Source organism: Cryptotermes secundus, unplaced genomic scaffold (assembly GCF_002891405.2).
Source record: "Cryptotermes secundus unplaced genomic scaffold, Csec_1.0 scaffold164, whole genome shotgun sequence".
In the NCBI taxonomy this organism is placed as follows: Eukaryota; Metazoa; Arthropoda; class Insecta; order Blattodea; family Kalotermitidae; genus Cryptotermes; species Cryptotermes secundus.
Genome location: NW_019729209.1, coordinates 19,817 through 26,422, shown reverse-complemented (window position 1 = coordinate 26,422; position 6,606 = coordinate 19,817). Strand labels below are relative to the sequence as shown.

The 6,606-nt window shown below is 40.1% G+C and overlaps 1 pseudogene; it reads left to right on the top strand.

Annotated features, from left to right (window-relative positions):
* Window positions 1–3,552: 3,552 nt before the first annotated feature.
* LOC111865376 lies at window positions 3,553–4,445 on the top strand (annotated as a pseudogene).
* The last annotated feature ends 2,161 nt before the right edge of the window (window positions 4,446–6,606 follow it).

The following is a 6,606-nucleotide window of genomic DNA, read 5'->3' as shown; positions in this document are numbered from 1 at the left end:
CGCTGGATGATGTCGACTGTAGATGTAGAAAAATGACACTATTTTAGATACTCACTGTAACTGAGATATTTAACAAAAATAAATTACAGATATTTTCTGACTGACCCTCGTAAGTTATTTCTTCAATCCGAGAAGCCAAATTCCAAACCCGAAAAAGAGCGACAAGTTAAATTACTGTTTTTAAGAAGGAAATACTGAACTGAATTGTAGTAAGCTTTCCCCGAACCGTCTTAGTACGTAAATGCAATTTTGGTAAATAACTTTTGTTTCGAAGGAGCTGAACTTTGTCAGATGAGAAGGTTGTGGATGACTGGAATGTATGAAAGGCACTCGCACTTGCGTCGCTCTTTTATGCGCTTATATGTCGTTCGTAAAAGAATGCAAAGGAATTGGAATGTTGTGGGCTCCATGAATTCTTGCGTGGAAAAATACCCACGTTGATCTAGAACGACCCCGATTATAGTAGGCGTGCTAAGACATGAAATGTCTTCGCCCTCTCAGACACTGGAATCTTGGATTCGAATCCCACTCGAGACGTGGGCATCTGTCCGTATTTCTTCTGTCTTTGTGTTGTCTTGTATAGGTAGCGGCCTTGCGAAGGGCTGATCACCCGTCCAAGGGGTCCTACCAAGTATCTATAAGATCCATTATCTCAGATTAATTCTGAATAAGAACGGTCAGAGGGCCTAATAAGAAGAGAAAAGAAGAATAAGATTTAGAATGACAATAAAAGAAGCTTCAAAATAATTGGCACACCTCTCACTTCCAATTTCAGCTCGGCTTTCAGAAGTTTCCTATAAATCCAAAGTAACGACTCTCACTTTCGTAAAAACAAAGCAGTGAATGTATCATCATCATCAGTAATCTGTCAAGATGACAGGTCCACAGTCTCTTTCAAAACAATTCCTCCACTTAATGCGATCTAGAGCTTTCTCCTTCAAATGACAGTATCCTCTTCTGTCCCCAAGGTCATCCAGCATCTTCTTACGTCTTCTTCCTCGTCTTCTTGTCACTTCTATCCGCCCATCTATCTTTCCTTCGATAGCTTCTTTTAGAAGGCAGTTTCTGCGTAAAACATGACCAATCCAATTAGCCTTCCGTTTTCTTATTTCATGTAGGATATTCCTCTGCTCACTGACTCTAATTAACACTTCTTCATTTCTCACATAATCGGTCCAACTGATCTTCTCCATTCTTCTCCAACACCACATTTCGAAACTTTCCAGATGTTTCTGATCTACTGCCCTAAGTGTCCATGTTTCAGCCCCATACAGAGCTATGCTCCAAATGTAGCATTTCACTAGTTTCTTCCTCAAATTTAAGTCCAATTTGCTGGTAAAAAGATTCTTCTTCTTGCTAAATGCAGCTTTTGCCATGGCAATCCTGGATTTAATTTCACAAGTACACCTTCCATCATCTGTTAACAAGCTACCCAAATATTTAAAACATTTCACATTCTCCAGTTGTTTTTGGTCTATCTTTATTGTGACTGGGGTTGGTTGTCTCGAAATTTTCAGTGAATGTATACTGAACTGGAAAAATGGGGAACAACAATACTTGCCTGTGACTATACAAGGAGTAACTGAAAATCAAATAAACGTCAGGTTTCAACCCTGATTTCGACAATGCACATTCTGAGCACAAATCTTGACCAGTCTAAAAATAAAGACAACAAAGTTATAATAAACACAAGTGAATAATACGAGGAAATTTGAAATGATAGTTTTCCAGAGGTAGGAGCAAGTTTAAATCAATTATTAAATTCAAATAACCCTAAGCGGAATAGAGTTTTGCTCATTTAACCAATCTTCCGGACGTCACGGAGCATAGAGCCTGCAGTCCTCATGAGAATGCAGAATGACTAAATCAGAGTCCTCCTTCTCAGCAGAAAGCAGGGCGAGGGAGCTGTGGGCTGGATTCATTATGAAATTGAAAAGGGGAAACACAGGAAGTTTCGGCGATTTCTTACTTAGTCAGAGACGTATGTTCGGCTCTCAGATTTCCAAACAATCTGTTATCTGTCTTCATAATATGATTTTGTACTGTATTCTGAAAGGATATGTTTGTACGTATATATAATTCTACCTGCTTCTTTGATAATTTACAACGAAGTTCTTTCTTCTTCTGAGTATTTACTGTGGCTTAAAATGAGCTCTTCTTGTGATAATAGGCTAATACATCGTGTTAAAGTTCCGATGTCAATTTGGACTAATCACTGAATTGCTACATAAAGCAATTTTTATAAAATTAAAATATTTTGGAATAACAGTAACAATTCAAAATTACGTTCAGTAAAGCAAAAATAAGGAGCACATGTTCATGGAATGCTTGCTGCCATTCAGTTCAGAATCTGTATGTCCGTCTCCTGCCTAAAACATAAACATTAAAACATACACTATTGTATTTTTCACCAGTTCTTTTTGTGTAAGTGAGCAGCCTGGTCTGTCGCCCTAAATGAGGAAAATATTTAGAGGGTAGTGTGGGAATTGCCCACATTCAAGCAAACGTTACAGTGACAGCTCAGGTACCATTGCTTAGCAACGGAGAGTAAACAGTCGTTGCTATGTAAGATCTATAACAATATGTGACTATGGGAAGCACCCACAGTGAATCGAGTGCTAGCCAATCGCAAGCTAGAAACCATTCGCTGCCTAGCAAAGGCTGAGTAAACAACCAGTGCTAGGCAAAGCCTGCAACAATATGGACAGTGACTAAATTTTCTATAGGTCCGACTCAAGGTTATATAAGAAGACACATTGAGTGGAAGTTTAGAGTTCATTTTAGAGTTGTGTTTCAATACAACGTTCAAGGTGTTGCAGAGTTCACTATTGTTATTTTATTATTAGTCTTCAATTCTTCAAACCTAAGTGAGTCTGCGTACTGTGCAACTATAATGCATGAAGTCAATAGAAAGTCCGTCGAGTGTAACAATTTTTAGGTTACTTCTTTATCACTTCTGCCTTACATGTTTCGGTTTAATAAAACCATCATCAGAGGCACATAGTACAATCATGAAAACACTGTCGTTGTTTAAGATGTACACAGTTTTGTTTGCTGCGTGAACGCTGCTATAATATGTCGACGTGTAAAAGCACAACACTTGCTAGGATTGTTGAATGCACGTTCAATTCTCACATTCATCCGAAACTGCCCTCAAGTTAAAACGCCAATGTTAAANTTTTAAATATTTTAACATTGGCGTTTTAACTTGAGGGCAGTTTCGGATGAATGTGAGAATTGAACGTGCATTCAACAATCCTAGCAAGTGTTGTGCTTTTACACGTCGACATATTATAGCAGCGTTCACGCAGCAAACAAAACTGTGTACATCTTAAACAACGACAGTGTTTTCATGATTGTACTATGTGCCTCTGATGATGGTTGTATTAAACCGAAACATGTAAGGCAGAAGTGATAAAGAAGTAACCTAAAAATTGTTACACTCGACGGACTTTCTATTGACTTTGTGATTGATAGTGTAACGGACCAAAAATGAAACAATTCAAAATATAATACATGTTATAGAACAATTCAACAAGTGGCTGAATAAACATGTCTGAGAAAGATTATGTAAATCCTGTAAAACATTTCTTATCTGTTGGGTTTGGTGGAGTATGTACGGTTGTTGCAGGACATCCCTTCGACACGATCAAGGTGTGACTGCAGACTATGCCCAAACCTGCTCCTTGTAAAGCTGCAGCATATACAGGGACATGGGACTGTGCCAAGAAGATATTCAAAAGAGAAGGAATTTTGGGGTTGTATAAAGGAATGAGTGCACCAACTGCAGGATTTTCACCAATATTTGCAATTAGCTTCATGGGGTTTGGAGTTGGAAGACGAATGCAAATGAAGTCTCCTGAAGATGAATTGACTCTGACACAGCTGTTTCTTGCTGGGGCCTTCTCAGGAATCTTTACTACTTCTATAATGGCGCCAGGAGAACGTATTAAGTGCTTGCTTCAGATTCAGCAAGGTGGTACTGCTCCTTCCAAATATGCTGGTCCAGTTGATGCTATAACACAACTCTATAAAGATGGAGGCATTAGGAGCATGTATAAGGGAACCTTTGCCACCTTGCTGAGAGATGTGCCGGCTAGCGGCGTGTATTTCTTGACATTGGGATTAGTTCTGAGAATTCTTAGACAGCATTCAGAAAGTGGTGAGATAGGAGCCCTGAGCACTATCGTTGCAGGAGGAAGTGCTGGCATTGCTAACTGGCTGGTAGCAATGCCTGCAGATGTGCTGAAGAGTAGACTGCAGACAGCTCCAGAGGGCACGTTTCCTAATGGGATCCGAGATGTCTTCGAAACCTTGATGAAAGAAGAAGGACCTAGAGCTTTGTACAAGGGAGTTGTTCCTGTGATGTTACGAGCCTTTGCTGCTAATGCAGCTTGTTTGAGTTGTGCATGAAGTTTTTCAATTTTGTGGCACCTAACTATTGACCTTGATGGAGGCCTAATAAATATAATCGATCTTTGCCTTCTTTGGTATCGTTGAAATTTGTCATTCTTCTCAAAGAAACTCAACCCGGCCCAGCAAAAATACAGTGCATATGACCGCGAGCTGCTGGTCATCTACAAAGCCGTAAAGAATTTCCCCCCATATGCTGGAAGCGCGCCACTTCAGCATCTTCACAGACCAGAAACCTATCACTTATGCCTTCCAGCAGGAACGGGACAAATGATCGCAAGGAAATTCAACCACCTGGATTTCATAGCACAATTCACAACTGACATCCGACACATCTCTGAACAGGACAACGTTGTTGCCGACGCTCTCTCCCGCGTCGAGTCCGTCACTGCGCCACCGTCCTACATCTCATTGGCCGCATCGCAGGACAGCGACGACGAACTCCAATCACTTCGGCAGTCGAACACCCTTTGGCGGCTCGAGAAGCTAATCGTGATAGTGTGAAGAGATTTGTGAGTAAGGTTTGTAAAGTGTGTAAACCCGTCACAGAGTCATAAGTATTTGTAGCTACGACTTGTAGGTTGTTAAATAAACAAATTAACAATCCGAAAGTTGAAGAAAGCAGTTTTCTGGGATTTGGCACCGTGTATATGTGGTGTTAACCGACGTTTCGGAGGAACGTATCGCCCTGCTTTTACCGGTTCTCACGGTCTCTTAGCTTGCAGATTTCTTATATTTTTTTCTTCTACCCTGAAGATGGAGGCTATACGTTCCTCCGGAACGTCGGTTAACACCACATATACACGGTTTCAAATCCCAGAAGACTGCTTTCTTCATAGTCACCGCCGTGAAAGCCTCAAATCTTACAATCCGAACGTCGTCTTCAGTAGCGAAACACGCTACAATATTACAACGTATTAGTCTTCAATTTTTCAAACCGAAGTGCGTCTGTGTATACTGTGCAACTATAATAAATATTTTAGAACAGTTCAACAAGTGGTTGTCTCTTCATCTAACGACATCCCACACTAGTAAGAAGAAACCCGCTGAAGGAGATATTTTAATCTAAAAGGGAGTAAATTATGAGAGACTGGAACAAAATGCATAATAAGTACTAACTAACTTCATGGGGCCGAGTCTTTCTTGAGAAGCCGTCAGTCAGTAAGCTGCTTAAGAATGTACAAACACTTTATGGAACCCGAAGGTTTATTACTGTGCTCACAAGAGCATGTCACACAGGTCCTTATTCAGAGCCAAAAGAATCCACTCAATGCCAACCCATCATATTTCTGTAAGGCCCATACTTGTATTAATATTAACCTCCCTCTTAGTTCTTGGTCTTCCTAATGATCTCCTTCCTTCTGGCTTTCCCATCAAAATCCTGTATGCATTCCTTTTAACCTCTGTGCGTGCGAAATGCCATGGCTAGCTCATTCTCCTTAACATTGTCGATCTAGTTACACGAGTTATACGAGTTCTACTTGGCGGAGAGTACAAGTCATAAAGTTCCTCATTGTGGAATTCCCTCCAACTTCCTATTATTTCACACATCTTCCGTCCAAATATTCTTTTCAGCACCCTGTTCCGTAATAGCTTCAGCCAATGATTTTCCCTCAATACCAGAAATTAAGTTTCATACTAATACAAAAGTATAGAGAAAACTACGGTTTTATATGGGCTATGTTAATGTTTTTGGAAAGCAGATGAGTAGACAAAAGATGCATGAAGTACTTTTCCCAAATATTTTCACGGTGCTCAAGTGACAGTGTTTGTATTATACATTATAGTATAAATATGAAACAGATGACTGCATACGAAATTCTGGTTCTGAAAGCGTGAAGAGAAAACATCATTTGAATGCGGAAGGCGTAGAATGTAGTGTAATGTAACGAGCCATACAGATGTAGGGGTGTGAGGGTATGGACTGAATTCGCCTGACTGTGGATGCCGAGTCCTGGCAGACTCTTGTAGACATTGAAACGAAACTTCGGTTTTATAAATAGCGTAATATCTTGACTGGCTGAGATACTATTAGCTTTCCAAGAAAAATTGTGCTCCCTAGAGTTATTTATTCAGTATTATCAGAAACTATACTGTGTCAACTCGAACCAGCCAGCCAGCCTTTTCTTCCCTGTACAATTTCAACTTCTCTGGATCGTGCCATTGTTTTCACCGTAAAATTCATTTCACAAA